The 20551-nt window shown below is 43.8% G+C and overlaps 1 long non-coding RNA gene across 1 annotated transcript in view; it reads left to right on the top strand.

Moving 5' to 3' along the window:
- The first annotated feature begins 1567 nt into the window (after positions 1-1567).
- Positions 1568-20551, top strand: part of LOC143442162 (uncharacterized) — a 115114-nt gene continuing 96130 nt past the window's right edge. Inside the window, exon 1 of the long non-coding RNA XR_013110180.1 lies at positions 1568-1991. This is a non-coding gene — a long non-coding RNA (uncharacterized LOC143442162). The remainder of the gene's footprint in view (positions 1992-20551) is intronic.

Consider the following 20551-nt stretch of genomic DNA (forward strand, 5'->3'; position numbering starts at 1 on the left):
TTCTACAAAATGGTAAAAACTGAGGAGGACCTTGCCCTGAGGGTATACTTTTGAAAGGGTTGGAATCATCAGCTTGAATGTCTTGTATTCCAGCGGATCCACGTGTACATCATTATCTAGGCCAAGACTTAATAACAAACACAAAATGGACCTGTTAAGTGTAGATTTGTCAGATCTGTCATCCATGGTGAGTGCCTAAAAAGCAGTAGGAGAAGTAAAATGTGTGTTAATGAAGCTGCTGAATTTTCTGCCAGCTCTTCTCTGTTCCTCACCTCCTGCCGTGATCCTAGGCTGAGATCTTCTGTGCCCATGGCTGACTCAATGAAGAAGCACTGCATATTCAGTGCAGTGGCTCAGCCTCTCACACTTTAACTGCCATATAGCTTCAAAGAAACAAAGAGAGTCTAAAAGAAAGGCCTAGAATCTGAGACACAGGTACAGAACAGATCATGTTTCCCAATGGCCAAGATGTTTGGCTTGCTGAGGTCCTGTGACACAGCCACATGGCAGAGGGTCCGCTCGCTGAGCTGCCCATCACTGTATATTCCAGGCATGTGGGATAGAGACTAGACAGACAGTCTCAAGAGGCCACTGCTGAGGAAAACAACCATCTTCTTATTTAAAAAGTTAAAAGAGGAAGATAATTTATAAAAACATAGGAATCACACGGGACCAAAAATAAATAAATAAAATGGAAAACTAAGAGTAGAGCCAAGAAAAAGAGGCTGTAAAATCCAGCTCCGGCTATGGTGCTCCAACATGAGAGGCAGAAGGGGAGGTTTAATCTGTGAGTCAGCCCTTGAAGTGAAAAGAGAAGGCTGGGGAGTTAGCCCAGCCAAGAAGATCTTATCCACAGAAGCCACTTGAGAGAGCCTGCTGTGCAGCCCCATCTGTAATTCCAGGTGGGCAGACACAAGAGGGGTCCCAGAGACTCTGACCAACCAGCTCGATCTGAGAGACCTAGGTGCTACTCTGAGACCATTGCAAAAACAAGGCAGATAGCTCTTGAGAAATGGCACCCAAGGTTGTGCATATACATACATTTGCATTTGTGGGAACATGAACACACACACACAGACACTGAACACATTTAATAAAACCAAATAAAATAAACATGGGTTTGTTTCCACCTAAGCAAGAAGGGATAAAGAGAGGCATCTCTCTGAAAACAGCATTGGACTGGAGCATGAACTTGCTTTTTGCAAAGAGCATTAGACAATGAACCATCTCAAACTCCCTAAAAGGCAAACTCCCAAATGTCATTTTCCCTCCTGCCTTACCCAAAACTGTCAGACTCAGGCTAAGGTCATGTCCTTGATGGTGGTGTGTGCTTTGGAACCAGCCACAGTTCAGTCCAATTCTCAGATGCTTTCTTTTGGAAAAATCCCAACACAATTTCACTTTGAGAGCGGCCTCTTATTTTTTTTTTCCCCATAAAGCAGAATTGTTTTTAAATGTTTTATCCAATTCTAACTCTTGGATGTCCTTGAGGAGGTTTTGTGGGGTTATATAAAACATGATTCCCTTCGGAGGGTTGATTTGGACCTAGGAGATGTTGGGAAGTGCTTGCAATTTTCACGCAGGTAGGATATCCAACTGAACGCCAGACTGTAATTCCACCAGCAAGTTCAGATGGCATTCAAAGTCTGAAGGCACATTTTGAATGCTTTATGAATAACACCACGTTGCCAAGCCTGAATTACAGCTAGTGTTTTTACAGGAGGGCTAGGAATACTAGGGACATAAAACAGTTTTATGGCCAGTTACCTTAGAGGTCGAGGGAGATGACGATTTGTCACATCAAGGTCTTTAATGCGTGCCACAAAAACAGACTGTGCTGTGTCCAGGCATGATGGCTTGACCCTGTGTAGTGTGTTGGAAGAAGGACGGGAGAACAGAGGTCACAGCAGGCCGAGTCTGTGCAGTGGGGGCAGGGTGTACGAGGCTCCGGAGAATACTGCAGCTGCGGTGGAGACACAACTCTAATCCTTGTAAGTACTGCATTTATACTTTAATCATGAAACTTCTATTAAGACCAACCTTTCAGTGAGGGGCCATTATCTAAACGGAACACAGTCATTTCAGCTGCCAGATGAGAAACTCATAAGAGCCTGAGTAGAAACGGCTTGAATATTATCATATGCTAACACACGGTCCTGGGGTGCCCCACTGCTATCTCCCATCCCAGCGCAAGCTTCCAAACTCCAGCTTGCTCAATAATTGTCAGAGTTATTATATTTTGAGCCATAATCAATTATGTATGCAAGAAAACACTGTCAGAATGATCACTGGAGAGGAAGAACACAAAAATGTGGGTTTTCAGACTTGAGATTAATGAACCCTCAACAACGTTATTAACTTTGCAGAATGGCTACCAAGCCTAAACATCCGCAGCTCAAAATGGTTCCGCTTTCATTTCAAGACAGTGGATCCAGTGGATGCTCTGACTGGGTCAGGAAGGTGCTACTGCAAGTGTGGGGCATATCCCTCCTGTTTTTTACCTTGGTTTTCCACAAAGCGTTTCTCTTTCTATTTTCCTCTTTATATTAGTTTGGCATTGTGTGAGAGCTCCATTGCTAGTGGCACAAGAGGAGAAAAAAAATGTTCAGGTTTATTTATTTATTTATTTATTTATTTTTTAAAATTGGGGATGGATTGTTTTCTTGCGTGCTAGCCAGAGCCCTGATAGAACTGGGTGTGCTCACACATGTGTAGTGTGATTTAGCCTGGCCAGTGATCATATGAACACAGATATAACACTTGGCACAAAACAGATTAGAAGTTGGAAAATAAGAATGACCAGGAAGAATAACATAACAGTGGAAGGGCCTGAGTGTTCTCCATGAATAGTTGGGGTATTCACGGAGCACAGAACAGGATGGAGGAAGCCAGTGGTTCTTGAGGAAGGTAGAACACTGTTGGACAGAAGAGGCTGGTGGGTTTTCCATGATGGCTGTCAAGAATGAGCAGAACTTTAGGGTGGAACTAGCCAGACTATTCGATTTCCCTGTGCATAGAGGAAAAGCAGAAGGCCATAAACAGCATCACAGAGTTTCAGTAACTGCACAGAAAGCAGAAACTCTCAGACCAACGGCTGGGGGAACTTAGCAGAAGAAGGAGCAGAGAGCAAAGGAGCAGTCCACATGGAATCAGCTAGAAAAGGAAAAAAAATGTTTTTAAAAAATTTAAAAAGAGGCATCAGCTTCCTCTGTACCTTTTAGGACCTTCAGCTGGCTAGAGAGATGGGGCTTCCCCTGCGGTGACTGGGCAGGGGCTCCGGTTAGCTGGAGAGATGGGGCTTCCACTGCGGTGACTGGGCAGCAGCAGTGACTCCCTTAGCACAGGGGATGATGCTCAGGCTGTGGTGTCACCCCCCGTCTCTTCCCTTTGCTCTTGGCCATGCACGTCACAGGTGCATGAATTTTATGGAGAGAGGATTAAAATGAAGGCCTCAAATGAACAGTGCTCTACCTCAGAGAGACTCCCATCCTGAGGACACTCTTTAAGGCCACAGCGCAAGCGGTAATGAGAAAGGTGTTCTCAGGCTCATCGTGGAGTGAAATGTCAAAAGCCATTAATTTTATGAAACTCCAAACAAACCACAGTCAGACCACTAAGAGATGAGAAGGAAAACAAGGCCCAGGAATCACTGAGACAACACTAACTCTCCGAACGTGCAATTCATGAATTTGACTCAATTCTCCTCAAAACAGTTCTTGTTGTATTTGAAGCTTTGTTGTGCTTAATTAGTCCTTGTGCTTTTCTCTTGAAGACCCGGAAATGTGGCCTCAGAAGTTTCATTTAATTGGAGAGTGAGGAGTGGGAAGTCAAAGCAGAAGCAGCTATGGGCTCTTGCTCGCTGCCACTCTGAACAATGGGCTGAATGTTGCTTACAAGGGAACCACAGGATGGAGACCTCGTCTCTCTGCTGTTTCTTTATACCTAGCTACTCTCATTTCCCTGTTGCTCACAGGCTATACTTCTCTCGGGCCTGGGAGGATAGCTGCTCCCAATTACTTCAGCTATGCTGACACCTCCTCCTGATTGATGTAGGTTTGGCTTAGAGATTACTGTCTTCTGGAAGTAAAACCTCCCCTCCTGCCTAGTCTAAGTATGTGCTTCTCCTGCAGAGTCCCTATCTTAGTAGCCATCACACTGTGTAATGATTTAGATGTCTATTTACTAGGCCATAACAGCCCTCGCTGGACCGTGAATTCTATCTCTGGGTTCCACAGGACTGCATATCCTAATAGCATTCATGGAAGACTTGTTTCGATGGGGTCTCATTTTAGCTGTGATGGTGGGTGATGAGCAGAACTCTAGGTTTCCTTGCGTTCTCTGAAGCACCCACTCTCTTCCATCCTGAGTGTGGTTTTCACTGTGGTTTTAAGCCAGAGCACTAGGGTGTTTGAAAACCAAAGCATTAATTATACTAGTGGATGTCATACAGTTCTGAGGATTGCTGCTTTGAGAAGTTTGTTGTTATTAAAATCCCCATTCTTTCTGGTCACTCCTCATTGTTTTTACTGAAACATCTAACTGTGTAGGAGACCTTCAATGCAGTGTTTCAGGAAATGGTTGCTCATAAATAGCTGCCTCTAAAGGAACTTCCTGGTGCTTTGGAAATCCATAAGACATCCTTGAGGGCTCCTCTCTTTTGTGAAGGGTGATTCTTCACTGTAAGAGGCAGGATCCATCCATTCTGCTTTTCATTTGTCTCATAAACAGAACACATTTTAGCCCAAAGGCGTAATATATTTTTCATTTTACACCATAATATTTTGCTATATCATGTGAATTTTGGTTTCAGGATGACATAGGAATAGGAAAGGGAAGGAAAAAGAAATAAATTTGTGTTTTGGCTGGGAATGGATGTCAATCTGCATTCAAATGGCTGGCATGGTGGGGCTGACTTCTCACTCAGTATGTATGCGCTGGCATTGCGTGAATCTGGGAACCTCATCCATGATCCAGGCACCAAGTCTTACTAACTATAGTGACAACTAAAGAGTAGCTGATATAGGGGATTGATTGTGCACCTCTGGGCATTTTGAGGATCCAGTAATGGATGTGAAGGCAGAGGCTCCACATAACACTGTCTTATAATGAGATGGGAATGAGCAAAACCAGGAAACAACTGTAAGAGTGTCTTCACATGTTACGTAAACTAGTGATGGATGTTCTTAATTACCCGTCAGAGCGTCAGGGGGACCTCATGTCTCTGTGAAAGCTACTTGTGTGAGCAGTTCTCATATATCTCCTTCCTTTCTACCCTCCACCTTCAAAATGGTGCACAGTCTTTTATATAATTATCCTTCTGGCCTGTTTAAAATCATTTTATTACTTTTGGATGGTGGAATACTTCCATTCCCCCTACAATTCTTAATGTTGTTGTGATGGGTAACCGGGAATTTTGACTTTCCAAGGATGTCAGCTTTTAGAGATGATGAGTCAGGTAAGTGTGGAAAACTAACTCAGTTTTCTGGCCAGCATTGAACAAATATCCAAGGACAAGGGATCTGGCTACAAGCTGCCTCCTCACCTGTTTTATTTTCTTAGGGTGGGAAAGGTAAATAGAAAAAGGGCTTACTCGAGGTTGACATGAATTGTTTTCCTGTTGTGAGAATACTGGCAATATAAAATATTAATAAGACTGTGGTGGTTTGAATGAGAATGTCCCTCATAGGCTCATGTATGTGAATACTTGATCCCCAGTTGGTAGAACTATTTTGGAAGGATTAGGAGGTGTGACCTTGTTGGAGGAGGAGTGTCACCAGGGTTGGGCTTTGAGGCTTCAAATGTCTCCTAGCAGCCTCATGTGCCATCTGTCGCCTACCTGTGGATCAGTATGTGTGTACTCAGCTGTTCCTCCCACTACGCCTTTGCTCCACCATCATGGATTCTAAACCCCCTGGAGCTGTAAGTCCACTTAAGTGCTCTCTTTTACAGGTTGCCTTGGTCATCGTGTTTGATCAGAGCAATAGAAAAGTAACTAAAAGATCAGGTCAACTTAGAAGAAAGCGTTTATTTGTGTTTACTATTTCAGAAGCATAGAGCCCATCATTGGTGGGGAGGTATTAATAGGATCAGAAATCTGAGAGAGAGAGAGAGGAGAGATAGATCAGTCTGAAGTATAAACGTCAAGGCAAGAGAGGGTAAACTGGGAGTTGGGTGAGGCTATTTACTTCAACTCTTGTCCTAGTGGTGTACTTCCTTCAGCAGGGCTGCAACTCCTAAGCCTCCAAAACAGTGCCACCAACTGAGAACCAAGTGTTTAAATACACAAGTCTTTATGGAGGGCATCACTCATTCGAACCACCATAAAACCAACAGAGATTTGTGGACTATTCCAGTTTCAGTATCTAGAAGAGAGGTCAATATTATGCATGTGCACATGTGCCACCTGTGTTTATGGCTGCAGAGGTCCAAAGAAGGTGTTGTACATATCCCTTTGAGCTTGAGTTTTAGTTATACACAGTTGTGAGCTACCCAGTTAGGGTGCTGGAAACTGAACCTACTTGAATCCTCGGGAAGAGCAGAAGAACTCTTAACAGCTGAGCTGTCCTTTTGATTTTGTCGTTTAGTTCTTTGTTTTGTTTTTTTTTTTAACAAAATCTCAATTGTTCAATTTTTCCAATGAAGCCTCAGAAGCGAGCTGCTAGAGTGAAAGCCTGCTGGCTCAGAGAAGCAGAGAAAGCACCCAGGTGCCCTTCCTCCCTAGCTGACAACCCTGAAGGCATGCCCCTCTCTTATACTGTCTCGAAAGCACCTCCTTCACACTGAATGTCCCGCCCTTCTACTTCCTGTGCATCTCTCTATTTGCTTTACTGACTCCCTCTTCCTCGCTGTTTGTTTTTTCTTAATAATCCTTTGTCCACTTCCTGTTATGGGTTGTTTGCTCTGCCCCTTGACCTGTGGCTGACTGTATTTAATCCCACTTACAATATTCAAGTAGAAAGCTCTGGAATTAAAGGTGTGGGCTAAGCTGAGCCACAACACAACTAAAAACAGGTTTTTCCAGGAAAGAACACAATCTCAGGGTTCACGGTGAGATCGAATGTTTTGCCATAGCTGTCTCCCCAGCACTCCTTACCCCATGGAATAATTTATCCAAATCAGTTGATTGGACTCTAAGAGTGCCTAGAAGCTGTACAGCCTCATACAAATGGCCAGCGTTATAGGTGAATTGATTGAATAAATATGCAGGGAATTGTGCATTTATAAATCAGTTTGGATATTCCAGGTCTGTTAAAAGAAATCTTGACGGAAAGGTTTCATTTTTGACTGCACTAGCACAGGATTCATTTTTTAAGATATTGAAAGCCCCCAAAAGCTGAGTTTACATTTTGTGACTATGTTTATTGTCCTAATCATGCTTCAGCTATTGCCACTAGGCTACAAATTGCCATTCACTCTACATAAAGTAGGAAATAGGCAGACTGCTTTAATGATGCTCTCTCTTACAATACCGCTTCTTATTAGCATACCGTTACAATCCCATTTGTCCCCAGAGTTCCAGAGTTCAAGAACAAAATGTTCTGAGCTTCCTCAGCAATGCTCAGTCATGTGGACAGCACAGGGAATGTGTCTGTGGTGCAGGTGACTCGTGTACTTATGTTCTGTGCATAGATCAGTAGTACTGCTGCCCCAGTCACTTGAGTTCTTATGTTCTGTGCTTATGTTGGGTACTTACGTTCACATCAGTAGTACTGCTACCCCAGTACTTATAAAGCTTATAAAAGCAGCTCATAGAAGAGCCACTCCCCACTTCTATGTGTTGGTTTTGAGAGGGCTGCTCTTGCACAGGGATGCTTCTAGCTTACAACTACTATATGTGTTAGTCAACCTTGATTATTAGCTTGATGGACTGAGAAAAGCCGATGAGATGTTCTCTGACCTAATAAATGGGTTAATTCCTCTGGGAGTCATAAACTAATGGCTTTCTTGGGAGGTAATGGAAAGTGGGTGGAACCTAACTGAAGGAAGTAGGTATGTCTTTAGAGGTTCTCTCTGTCTCCTCCCACCCCTTGTGTCTTAGGATTAAAACATTTAAATTTTAGATTTATTTTATGTACATGAGTGTTTTGCTTGCATGTACATGTGTCTCTGAAAAAGTTAGAAGAGCGGTCAGGTTTCTTGGGGCTGGAGTTACAGGCAGTTGTGAGCCCCTGTGTGTATGCTGGGAATCAATCTTGCCTCTTAAGCCCTCTCAAGTTTGCATACAGCTCTCTGTCCATCTATTGTATCCTCGTTTAAGCCATCGGAGTCTGCTGGCTGTCCTCCACACCATCAGGCCTGTCTCCCTCGAATCTACCGTTGATGATGCTTTTATCAGGATCAGCATTAAGTGTATGATCTTCTGACTGAAACTCTGAAGCATTTCGGAACCTGTATGATGCTGGAGCTACTAGGACACCAGTGCCCTCCAATATCTGTTTCTTCCTTTTGCTTTGCTCTTGTGAACAAGACATTTGCTTCATGCAGTGTACCAAGCAACCCTAAGATACTGGTTCTCAGGCAGATGGCACACAACACACCTTATCACCTGTGAGCTTGCACTTCTAGTTTCCTTCTTTGGCCAGAAACACTCTTCTATTTACACCACCCTCTGCTTATTTCTTCCTTACTTCTTAGGACCCCAGTGAGTTCTCCCCAGCTCCCAAGGGTGAGCTAGAGTCCTCTATAATTGCACCTGACACATGATATTGAAGTTCTGTTTGTGTTTTGGGATCTCTTACCAGATGGTAAGCTTACAAAGGGTAAGGACCAGGTCTGAATCCCTGTGCCCTTGGTGTTGGGCGCAGGGTCAGCCAAGGCTTCTTGAACTCAAGGATGTGCCCCTGACGTCCTCATAACCAGCCTCGTCTAGCACCACATGCCTCACCTCATCAGACAGCTCAGAGAACAGCTGCAGTTTCTTCAGTATTCTGTGCTGACCTCCAACAGTTTGCAGGAGTCTTCCAAGAGCCAGGGAGTCCTTTCCTCCTTCCTCGCTGGGTAGTCAGTTACAAACTGTTCTTTAAGATGATGGCTTGTCTGAGGGCACATCTTCCTCTAGAAACTCTCAGGTCCTCTTCCTTGACAGGTCAGACCAGGAAATGGACTTCCTCTTCTTCAGGCATCTTCTGTGGCCACAGCACAGGTTAAACTGGTGGTCATTTGGGGGCCTACTTATCTTTATTCCTAGACTGGGACTCCCACTGTCTGTTACTGTGTCTATAATACGGTAGAAATTTAAGCTGAAAGGGAGGGAAGGAATAAAGAAAGGAGGGAGGGGGAGGTGAAGAGGAAGGAGGACATAGTTTTTCTTTTTTACTTTGAGAAGAAGAAAGAATTAAAATCTTCCCACCTCTGTGTGTACATATGTGTGTGCAAGTGCATGTGTATATGCATGTGCACATGTATGAGTGGAGTGTGTGTGTGTTTTGGGTCTTCTTCAGTAGGGTCTCCCACTGGGACAAGAAGCCTGTTAGTTAGGCTAGACTGGGTGGTTAGTGAGCCCCAGGGATCTGCTTGCCTCTGCCTGCCCAGTGCTGGGATTGTAAGTGGTTGTCCCCATGCCCAGCATTTTACATGGGTGCTGGAGATTGAACTCAGGTCTCCTGATTGTGTGGCAGGCACTTTATCAACTGAGCTGTCTCTCACCCCCAAGAACTAAACTTTTGAGAACCGAGGAGGACACTGTCACTGAGTGCTAGGTGTTAATCCAGGCAATATTTGAGAAAAAAGCAATCAGACATAAGAGGCTTGAAAAACAGGAAACACTGAAAGTTCACAGTGTGGGATCTGTGCTTACTCAGGCTTAGAGGATCTGTTGTTTCCCCATGTGTTCTATAAAAGCTTGTTTCTCTCATTAGAAAATTTGTTGACCTATTGGAGTAGCCCACAGATAGTTTATTTGGTAATATCCTTTGCTTTACAGGGGAGGATATTCTATTTAAAGGGACTGTATGGTGCCTCTTTAGCTGGGGCACACATTCTCTCTCGGGGCTGTGCTGCTGACAAATAAGCAGAAGCATCCTCCTGTGCCTGAGAATCTACTTTCAGCTGCAGAGCTTCTATTTAAACATGGCACAATGAAGTCATTTAAATACCACCTTTCCTACACATCTGTAATAAATAAATAAATAAATAAATAAATAAATCCAAGAAACATCTCCCAAATGAATAAAAGCGCAAGAACCTTTTATATTCAAGTGAGAACAGGAATGAGAGGAAGTAAAATCAGGTAAGTACAGTGAAATTTAGGTTACGTAGGAGAGAACGCCCTGACTCAAGTGAATCTTAGCTCTTTCTACCATGAACACTGCAGGTCTGAAAAGACACAGAAGCAGGGAATATTCTTATAGAGTCCAAATTCCATGCCCAGGATCCCAGTCAAGTGGCACCAAAGCGGGAGCTATGTGTGCTGGCTAGTCTGCTTATCTGTGACTTAGGTTTTTGATGAGGAAGGTTGCTGGAGAAACTACAGAAGGAAGTTAATGTTACCGAAACCTGCAGTTTAGGTCCTGTGTGAGAAGTGGATCCAGCCTCATGCATAAAGGCAGAAGGAGATGAGACACCATGAGGGAAATGAACATGACAGACACGCAAAGAATGGACATACTGAGACACGAGACCAACGCTGAAGTGCTCATGGCTCCAGCTGACATAACCACAAAAGCAAACACACAGTTACCAACAGTGACAAAGCAATGGTTGCTGGGACAGTGTAGGCCAGGACATTGACTAATCCCCAGAACCCACAAAAAGGTGGAAGGAGAGAAATGACTCCACCAGACTTTCCTGCAGACACCCACAGACTTTACACACACAACAAGGCGTTTAAAAGGGACCCACATTTTCAAAATAGGGAACATATAATATTTTAAAAATTTATAAGATCCAAAACCCTGAAACACTTCCTTGATTTTTTTCTAAACTTGATAGATTTTCATAAAATTCCAAGTGAGTTTAACACATGCGATGTAATATAAGGTAAATTTTTATAACCATGACCACTTATACATTACCTAAGTTCTCACTTCTAACATTTTGGAAATAATTTCTCAATGGTTAAATAACACAGGAAATAGTTTAAATTAGTCTTTGAGGTAATAATATAAAGAACGTGCAGGTGTCTCTCTGTTCTGATCATCCAAAGAGAAGAGCATGGATCCTGAGTATGAGTGTGGCTTCCATTCTGAATTATGAAGTGGGCGTTAGGTAGACAGCACAGCAGCTCATCAAGTTGACAGTGATGGCTTCCTGGGTACTGACAGGCAAACACGTCCACACCTTCTGCCTCTCTTCTCCAAGGTCTCACTGTACGCAGGCTCTCCTTGAGTTCATGATCTCACTACCTCCATCTTCCAAATACTGAGGTGGTGGATTTGAACCACTGCGGTCAGCCATAAATACAATCACTTCTTAAATCGAGTTCCCAGTGCTTAAAGTGACACGGAAGGGTTTGGAAATCGGGAGTCCACAGTAATGAACATTTAGATGCAATTATCTCATTTGCCAGAATCTCTTCCAATAGATTACTGTACTTCCTAATTCGATAATGAACTTGCATTTACCGTAAGAACAGTTCAAGGCCTCTGGGAAGTACCCTGAACTGACCGGTAAATGCTTTACTTAGACTGTGATTAGAATATAAACTCAATTCTTCTGCCTCATCTCCTGACAGGAACAGCTTCCCAAAGAAACCTTCAGTGAGTTATCCAGTCTTCCGGGTCTATTCTAACATCTCCATGAGAATGAGCAACACATTTCAAACAAGTTCTGCCAAGGTCTGGAGCTCCCTTCAAGCTTGCTCTTTTCCGGTTTGCCTCTGCAGAGTGACTGTCTGTTTCATCCTTCCTCACCAGTGGTCTGAAAGCTCTTTCATAAACTATGTCAAAGCTCCGCCAGCTCCTTTGTCTACTATGGACTTGACCAGTTCTGACAGTTGTCTTCACTGCGGCATGTACCGAGCATCGGGCTCACCAAAGTCTAGGTTCTGCCCTCGCGTGTTTCTCTCCTCTCTTTCTTATGAACTGTTTGTCCGCCAAGTCAGTCCTTCAGGTGTGTAAATCAGGTTGTGAACTGAACAGAGCTCTTCACCTCCCCCAGAGTAACAGCACTGCTTGCTGGTCGCCCAGAGGGACTGTGTGGTCCAGCTCTTCCTTCCCTTCAGCCTTGTTTTCTTCTCCTCTCCCTTCCTCCTCCTCTGGCATCCATGCTGATCCTGAGTATGGTCTTGAGTTGTCTCATGGCCTCTCCCCTTGCCTGGTTTCTGTTCCCAGCTACCCACTTAACATCCTCTCTGATGCCTCCAGGCATTGGTACAGATATCATCTGACTTCTCAGACTCACTGTGATGTTGGACATTTCACTTTCCCTCTGTTGGTCCAGTCATCTGTTTTGTTTTATCTTTTGCCCTCGTCTGTGACATACTTAACTGACTTGTTTTTCCCCATCAGTACAATGACAGTTCTATTGAGGTGATCATTTTCGGTGTTGTTTCTGACACGTGGTAGCTTCAAGATAAATATAAACGAATGAGAGGATTGACGATCATGTGCTGACTGCTAACTTAGAGGGAGGGGCTCTTCTCCCTGCTTGCTCCCATGCTCTGATCACAAGCTTGCAGCACACTTTACACGCACTGCTTATTTTCTTGCCGGCTTATTTGACTGTATCACTGTTTACATCCATTTAGTTGCACTGTGTGTTGGTATGACTTTGCTTCTTAATTTTAGGGTATTTCCTGCCATTACTATAGTACGGGTCATCAAGTCTACTCTTCTTTCCCTGGGGCCTTGTCACCTCTGTGGAAGAATTCAGATGATACACCCAGATTGTGGAGTAGAAGATAGATGATTATCACAAAGCAAGGTAGAGGTAGGAAACTGGACAGCACCCAATGATTACACCCTGAAATCTTCAGAGCTAGGAAGTTTCTCCTGGGTCTCCACCATATCCAGGCTGCTTATATCTAGTTTTTAAAATAGCACTGAAGAATTTGGATACAGGGAACCTCCAGTAATGGTCATTTGGATGCAGTTTTCTCATTCATAGTATTTTTTTTTCCTGATGAACCATTTTATTTTTTTTCAAGTTAGCACAGTATTTTCTAACAGATGACAATGTCATCTAACTTGATGGTGAATTTATATTTACTTTCAGGAGGGGCTCAGTGGTGCATATCCTGGAATAGTCTGTCTTTTTTTTTCTTCCAGAAACCTTCTGCTGTGCTGTGATTTCATGAGGTTTAGAACTTCTGGTTCCTATATAGGAACTCTATATAGTCCATAGGAACCCTATAGAGCACATAGGAACCCTATAGAGCACATAGGAACTCTATATAGCAAATAGCTAAATAGGTATGTACTCACGGTCTTGTAGATGATCAGGATGTCATGGCTCCTTCTAGATTCAGAAATGTGACCCAGGCCCAGCCCTTTCTACCAGTAATTAGTCAGTGAAATTAGAGTAGTTTCAGCCCTCTGTAGACCAGGAGGGAAGGGCCCAGCCTCAGTGTCCTCTAAGCCTTTGAATGCCTGACTAGCTGCCTAACACTACTACTTCTGTCCTTCCTATCCTCTGCTTCCTGCCGGGACGTTAACTAGGGGACCAGTGTATCTTTTCATTATTTCTGTGTGTCCCTTTAAAAGTTCTGGACAGTTCATTTATGATGATCTTCCAACCACGGAGTCCATCTTCAGCTTCACTAACACATTTAAGCCACCCATGAAGACGGATTAGTGCAGTGGCCTTCTCGGGATATCCTAGAACAGTCAGGGAGTTTAGAGAGGAAGGGGAAGCTGAACTGGGGTCTTTATTCGGGCCTTCTTCTCAGAATGACCAACCCCTTCACCATAGCAGCACACAGGCCTCTGACCATCACTTCCCCTGAGGATTCACCTTCAACACAGCTGTGTGGCGCAGGTCAGGGCTCCAGCTGTGACACTGGGAAGCACATGCAAACCTCAGCCCACTGCTTTATGCTTTTGAGAGTGCTTGATTTGTTTCCCCACTGTTAGACTTTTGTTTTATATTTAGCTGTTAACTTTGACACAGGAACTCTTAGAATAGCTGTCAGTCTGCAGCTTGTTGTTTGGTCCTTATTCGTGACAGGCTTAGTTGTTTTTCTTAAGTATAGGATCATGTGCATCTTATATTAGTCTGTGGGGTTGCTGTATATATTGGGCCTATATTAGGAGTACATTTTGTCATAATGAATTACTGTTTACCTTCTGATAGCCTGGGGTTCTATCAGCCACTCTGTGACTTATTTGGATTAATATAAAGGTCTTACGTTCTGCTTTCATCCTATGACTAGAGCTTAGTCTTAGCTGTAAGGACAGCGTAAGTCTGTTTGCTTTGGACATGGCCCACTCCTTCTCTCTATCCAAACTCTACAGGATTCACTTTTCACTTTTAGCAGGCTGCAGTGCAGATCCTACTCAGTGCTTGCAAACCCGAAGCTCTTTAAACCAGTGCCTTAGTCCTGATCTGCTATTCAGTGAAGGGCTCTTTCAGGACATTTGCCAGAACAGACCATTCTGTGGAAGTCGACATTCTGCCTCAAAGCTGCTCCAACCAGGCTCGCTTCCCACCATTTCATTCATAAAATTACACTCGTCAAGGACATCAGCGACTTTCAGACCACCGAACCCCATGATCAACTTCCCCTTCTTGAAATCTTAGCGTTCTTTCTCTCCACCTTGTAAATGACAGCATAGGCATCGCTCCTCACCACGTCCTGGTGAGCAGAACTGCTTGACTTTTCATATTAGATGTGTGTGTGCCCCACACCGAAAGCTGGGCTCAGAATCACTGCTGCACATCAGATTCAAAATGGAAATAATGTGTAGATGCCCTTCTGACCTAAATAAGAAAACAGGGGTTAGGAACACCCACTGTGCTCACACACATCCTTCTCCTCACTTTAGCTAACTGTCTCTTCTCGAGGAAGGCGGTCTCGTAGCTGTAAGGCTGAGATGGTTACAAAGCAGTTACTACCTGCTGTTGGGTGGCCTGGTGCAGCGGTGGTGGTGTTGCTCTTGTTGCCTTGTGTCTTGGTGACACGGCATCCCTCAGGTCCCTCCCCACTCTAAACCAGGTTAGCTCACTGCTGAGGACCAAAGCTGCCCTGGATGAAATTCTTCAGTTCCCACATATAGGATACTCGCAATAAACGTTCATAAAGACTAAATGATGTCATTATAGGTTAAAGTGTTTGCCCTGTAGGTGCTTGAAGTCAGGATGGAGAAGTGGAGAATGGCCCTTTGAGCCTCCCAGCTGGATCAGCAGGCTGAGGGTACACAGGCAAGGCTGAGGGTCTGTTGGGACCTTCAATAGCATCCCGTGCGTTGTCTCAATTTCTCATCTAATTCAAATCCTGTTTCCTACTCTTAATTCTTAGCCCAGTAACAATGGGAGTGACAGATTTTAATTTTTTGGCTTAAAATATACCATATAGGGTCTGCTATTGGGGAAGGAGTCCCAAACAGTATCAAGGGAGAGACATAAGGTTTAGGGGTTTTATCTCCCCCAATCAGTAAGACTGAAAATCAGTGTTCTTCTCCTTCACCCTCTCTTCTGTTTCCTTTTAAAATTTGTTAATATTTCATGCAGATATACAATATAATCACTCATCTAAATGTACAGCTTTATGACTTAATGAACATACAGGTTTCATGCTAGTGGTGTGGATCAGTGATAGAGCCCTCACCGATCATATGTAAGACCCTAGACTAAGTCTCTAGCACTGCCCCTCACTGATCATATGTAAGACCCTAGACTAAGTCTCTAGCACTGCCCCTCACTGATCATATGCACTAAATCTCTAACAGGGCTAGAGAACAAGAGTCGAGGAAAGTTTCAGAAAGCATAGATAAAACCAATCCTGATATACCATAGATGTAAGCAACCCAGAGCACTTACTAAGTAGAGGGAATGAGGAGGGGTGTGGCTGGAGCGAGGTGGCTGCAGCTGGTGAAGGAGCATGGGGGTTGCTGAGGACTGTGGAGCATTAGTTAACAGGCATGGTTCAGTGGAGGCCTTCAGCACCTAATGATTGGCAGTGGGAGTTACTTGGAGCGATACTCGGTAGGACTTCTGAGGGGCATACAAAGATGCCTGGGAAATGTCTACTCTCAGAGAACTTCCATTGCTACGAAAAAGTGGGTCTGAGGCTAAGAAATCAGCTCATAGGCTTTGTAATGGTCTCATGGAAAGGGTATAAAAATTTAAATAAGAGGCACAAGAGAAATGAATAGGTGAAGGCAGAACCAATAGACGTGATAGAAAAATCACCAACAGGACTTTAAGCCAGTTGTGAGTCTCCTTGAACGTTCTCTGAAAGACTGGTGATGTAGCTCAGTTGGTAAGTTGGTAGAGTGCTTGCCCAACATGCTCAAAGACCTGGAGTCCCTAGCACCACCTAAAGGCCAGGCATGGTGGCGCGTGCTCCCAGAACGTGGGAGGCGGGACAAGAGGATCAGAAGTTTAAGGTGATCCTCAGTTACATGTGCAGTTCAAGTCTAGACTGGGATGCGTGAGTCCCAGTAAATTTTAAAGTCACTCTTAAACTTCTGGCTGAAACTGGAAGGGTAATGCTGCTATTTGTTACCATAAGAACACAGAAGAATGACAGGCTGAGGGATGAGGGGAGGCAGGATGGGGGATGGAGGGAGGGCAGCTTGTATTGTTTTAGAGACAGAGGTGCCAGCAGGAGAGCAGGTGAAAAGGGAATTTAGAAAGATGTGAGAAAGATGAGCACCCAAGCTATAAATTGGCAAGAGGCTGGCTACAGTTATACCCTGACTTAGATCTCCGGCCAGGATGGGGCACATGAGGTAAGAGGGGGTGAGTAAAGCTATCAGGGTTTGGGGAGAACCTGTGTAACTTGGAACAGTCTGAGAGAACTCAAAAAGGAGAGTGTTAGTAACAAGGCTGGGCTGGCAATGCTGTGTGGAGGTCAATTAAGAGAAAGGGTAGGGAGAACTCTGGAGCTTTTAAATTAGAACATTATTGGCCACCTCTGGAGACCAGCTGTGATGGAGGAGGGGCTGTCAGTCTCCTTGGGCCATGGTGGAATGAGGAGTGAGTTTGAGAGTGTTGGGAAAGAGACATTTTCTCACCTGTTTAATCCATAAATATTTATTGAGTATTTGCCTCTCCGAAGTAAGATGGAATAATTATATAACGGGGAAATTGGGGTCAGAGAAAGATTTCTTCCGATGAGAAGGATGGGGCTTTAGCTTTGGGGGAAGAGCAGTGCAGAGGGAAATGAGAAATGACTGACATGTGTTTCCATACACTCAAAGGCCTGTGGAGGGAAGCAAGGCCTGCTGGATGCAGAAGGAGACCAGTGGGGCTGATCTGAGGCTGACCCAGCTCTGGGTTTCAGTCCACACTGACAGGGGGCTTGTCACTGGGGTGAAGTTGGTGGCATAAGGCCCTAACGGTACTTCTGAGATGAACTTCATTTTTTTTTAAAGGTAAACAGAACTCTCTAGAAGATGCCAACTATTTGGGGGCTGCCGAGTTCATTAGAAAAGCATTGGAGTTGGGTGTATTCCATGGGCGTGTAGGCACACAGAAAGATGTTCTCAGGTAATAACTGACTTCCAACAAAGCTCACCACGGTCATTTCCTGGGGTGAGTCCTACTGGAGTCAGTTAGTGACTATGTAAAATGATAACACTAAACCTCTGAATCTGGAATGACATAAATAAGATTTTAAATGTCATTTTGAGATAGGGTCATATGTAGCCCAGGCTAGCCTTGAACTCATTGTACAACTGTGGGATGATTTTTCTGCTGGTTGCTTTTTGTTAAATTGATAGAAATTCTGGACATACCTGGGAAGAGAGGGTTGCTTCTATTCCATTGGCTTGTGGGCATGACTATGAGACGTTTTTCTTGATTGCTGACTGTTGTAGTAAGTCTCTGCCTGCTGGGGGCAGCCATTCCTAGGCAGGTGGGCCTGGGTTTTATAGGAAAGCAAGCAAGCAAGCTACAAGGAGCAAAGCAATAAGCAGCACCCATCCGTGTTCTCCACTTCAGTTCCTGCCTTCAGATTCCTGTTTTGAGTTCCTGCCTTGCCTTTACCGATGACCTTAGTTGTTTTAGGTCATGGTATTTCTAACAGCATCAGAGAACAATCTAGAACAACCTTGAAGTCCTGATCATTCTGATTCCCACCTCCTAGGTGCTGAGATTATAGATAGAGGTGTATCACCATGTATGGTACTGGGGATGAAGCCCAGGACTCCATGCTTATGAGGCCAGATGAATGTACTGCATCCCTAGCCTGACTTCCAATACTGAGAGCCTAAGGAACAGTTTAGTTCACAATCACTGCATGTTTGGAGCGCGTGTTAGTCCAGCAGTAGAGTCTAGGCAGAGCAAGCTTTCTTCTGCTCACACTCTTATCACTGAGTGACTATTCACCATGTGAATTCGGAAGATATTTAAGGTGCTAACTGACACACTTTCATTCTGGGGTAAGGAAACTGGGCAGGTTGCAAAGAACACTGTTTTTGGTTCAGTTTCACTGTTTTGGTTTAGTTTGAGTCAAAACTATTTTGTCAAGACATTCCTTAACAAAGACTCATCTTGGGGAGGTCCAACAGACAGCCCGGGAACAGATTTTATGAAGGGGTTAGCATGATTTAGTTGATGAGAAAATGTAACCTTGATTTAATTCAAATTGCTCAGAAAAAAAAATGGAGGAGGAAGAGGAGAGAAGAGGGAATTCTGTTTTCATTATTGACGTGAACTGGGTTGACATTCACGTAGCCCAAGTGGGGACTGTCTGCACTCAGGCAAGAATAAAATAATGTGAAGAATGTTGTAAAAACTCTGCACTGTAAAATAATTCCTGCTGCACACAGAGGACTGAGGTATGAAGCCCAGATGTCCCTGTCTAGTTTGGTGTGTCTTTGAGTTTCACATTTTTATCTCAGGGGTTGACTGGTTCCTCCCTTCTCTTCAGACACTGCTTAGTGTTATTGCTTAGTTTCTACTATGTCATCAAAAAATCTTGTATATTTCTTACTAAACATGAATTAATAATGCTTTACCTGTAACACAAGGAACTATTAAAGTGATTTAAAAAAAGACAATGAATCTTTTTCAGCTCTCCAATTAAAAAAAAAAAAAAAACAAACCACAAAAAGTCCACTCCACCTCCCCTCACTGGCCTTCTAGTAAATGCAGAAAACTATGCAGGATTTTTGCAAGGGTCACATTAAGAATCTCTTAAATAAGTAAGTTAATTAAACCTTGACATTCTGAAACAATTTTGAAAAGTTCTAATTAATTTTTAAACGTGATGTGAGCCCTCAGACTCTCCTAAAATATCATCCCCCAATCAATTGCAGATCACACTGTGCAGTGAGCTACTGATTTCTTTGTAGTTAGAAACATAAATCTTTGGTCTGGACAGAAAGTGTTGTTGCCTGAAGGGAAAAGCCCACTGAGGTTTTAAAAGAGTAGCCAGAATTGTTAATAGTTTTTATTGACTGTTTGTTATTTTGTTGCCTTTGCCTTGATAGTCCGCCAAGGGAAGGAAGCTGATGTATTTAACTGTATACTTCGTATTGAGCTGTTTACCATAGGCTGTAAGTTTAACTTTTTTGACTGGATAGATTTTTTTAAACTCAGTTGAAGGTTTAAATATTCACCCCAATCCAATAGCATTCTCTCTCTCTCTCTCTCTCTCTCTCTCTCTCTCTCTCTCTCTCTTTCTCTCTCTCTCGTTTTTCGAGACAGGGTTTCTCTGTGTAGTTCTGGCTGTCCTGAAACTCACTCTGTAGACCAGGCTGGCCTCAAACTCAGAAATCTGCCTGCCTTTGCCTCCCAAGTGCTGGTATTAAAGGCGTGCACCACCACTGCCTGGCCCCAATAGCGTTCTTAAAGTCTGTCCTTACTGAATTCCACAGCACTAAATGAATAGGAGCCTCCTCATTTCCAGCAAGGACTCAGACAGTCTCTTCCTTGCTACTCCCATTGTGGTCACATGTGTGGGTATGGGTGTTATATTCTCAGAATAAAAGGCAAACTGTGAGGATAGAAACGAGAAGCTGACCAGCCTGATCTCGGTGCTGTCGGGTTTCGGAAGTGTGTAACTGCCCTCCAGACAATCCTGCTTCATCTACTAGTGAAAGATTTCCTGATGTGCTCATTAAAAAGGCAAGTCCACGAGGTTCCATTCAGTCGACTGAATCAGATTCTCTGGAGATGGTGTCTGGAATTTGCATTTTTAAAAACAGGGTGCAGGACTCCATATTAAACCCTAAGTCTCAGTTGGCTGATGTGGTAGAGAGTCATCCCTGAAGAGCTCTCTCACCTCTTATTAGTGTTAATATCTCTAACAGTTATTAGTGGAAACACATGAATACTCTTCCAATCTAGATCAGCCAGTCTTTGTTTGTAATCATCTTAGTACCTCTCTGCTGCTATAACAAAGCACTTCAGACTGAACAGCTTATAAAGAAGAGGAGGTTTGCATTCCTCACATTTCCAGAGGCAGGAGCACATGTTTAGGGATACCATAGGCTTGGTGTTGGAA

The sequence above is a fragment of the Arvicanthis niloticus genome, chromosome 4 (assembly GCF_011762505.2).
Source record: "Arvicanthis niloticus isolate mArvNil1 chromosome 4, mArvNil1.pat.X, whole genome shotgun sequence".
In the NCBI taxonomy this organism is placed as follows: Eukaryota; Metazoa; Chordata; class Mammalia; order Rodentia; family Muridae; genus Arvicanthis; species Arvicanthis niloticus.